This window comes from Dipodomys spectabilis, unplaced genomic scaffold (genome assembly GCF_019054845.1).
Source record: "Dipodomys spectabilis isolate Male_0828 unplaced genomic scaffold, ASM1905484v1 ptg000529l, whole genome shotgun sequence".
NCBI classification, from domain to species: Eukaryota; Metazoa; Chordata; class Mammalia; order Rodentia; family Heteromyidae; genus Dipodomys; species Dipodomys spectabilis.
Genome location: NW_024871206.1, coordinates 2,722,240 through 2,723,698, shown reverse-complemented (window position 1 = coordinate 2,723,698; position 1,459 = coordinate 2,722,240).

Sequence of the window (1,459 nt, the reverse complement as noted above, 5' to 3'; positions counted from 1 at the left end):
TTTCCTTAGGGACTCACCGAGTAGCCCCTCCACACAAGCCCTTAATCTAAATTTTAAGAGGCACTAGAGAAAAAGAGATACATGAAGATGCTTCTATTTTGTTCTAGATACTTAAAGTTAGAGACACACACACTCATAATTATTGGATCATTTTATAGGCAAAAGGAGCAATGCAGACAGTATGAGAATTGCTCCAGCTTTCGATCCTCTCATCCTGAGACAGTAAATTCACTGCAGCTTAATGTTAAGTGACAGAACTGGCATGTAATGTGGACATTAGCTGCCAAATCCTGTGATACTCACTTCTCACTTTTGGCTTCAAACCTATGACCAGAGGAGAAGATGAGGGGAGAAAATCCTTTTCAGAGAAAGCAGCTGTAAAGAACATTGGGGTAGTTAACTTTTAAATTCAAGCCATTGGAATGACCCTGTTAAGAAGTCAGATTGTCCAGATTAAAAAATGAAGAAGGGAAGAAAGGCAGGTGCCCGTGGCTGCTGACTATTATCACAGCTCCTTAGGAGGCTGAGATGTAGAGAATCTTAGTTTGAATCCAGCCAGCATAGGAAAGTCCATGACACTGTTATTTCTAAGATATCACAGGAAAACCCAGATGTGGGGCTGTGATTCAAGGTTAATGCATTACTCTTGAGCAAAAGGAGCTCAGGGACAACGCCTTGGCTCATAGTTCAACGCTGGACGTGCCACCTCAAAAAGAGCCTGTACTTCCATGTCTTTGGGTATGTATGGGTGTATTCCTATAGGTGAAGTTCCAGAGTAGCTATGATGAACAGCACCAAGCAAGGAAATTTGTATTCAAGAAATTTATTTCATAACAGAGACTGCTTTCATGACAGTGCATGTTCCGGGGTTCCCTTCACTGTTCCCAGTGTAACCTGAGGATTACTCTGCATCCCAGGCCTGCTGGAAGAAGTCACTCTTATTGTCTGGACAGGCAGACAAAAGACCTCACTCCTGTACAGCTGTGTAACAATCAACTCCATCCAGGTCAGATAGTAAGAATGATTTTGGGAGGGCTCTGAAGGTTAGGAGAAAAAGGTCTCTTTGTAGCCCAAACTATCTCTATCCCCAGTGCTCTGGTTTGGTAAGAAGCCTTCATTTGTGCCACTTCCAGTGGCAAGCCAAGTCCTGTGCACTTATCCTGTCTTTGTGAGACTATATTCCAGTATTCAGATACAGTGCTCAATATAATTCAGGATACCTTCTGGCAGAAAACCAGGGCACTGAACCTCATGAAATGTTTCATTGAGCGCGATGATGGGCCTATGATGCCTCTTCTGGGATTCCAGAAGCTTGGGAAATCCAAGCACATATCTGATATCACAAAACTTCCTATCATCTAGGGCTGGTGAATCTCATCAGATTTTGAAACCTTTGACCTCTCCTAGTTGGTCCTTGGGTGGCTAGGTTTGGGGGTTGAACACAGGGCTGGGGTGCTGA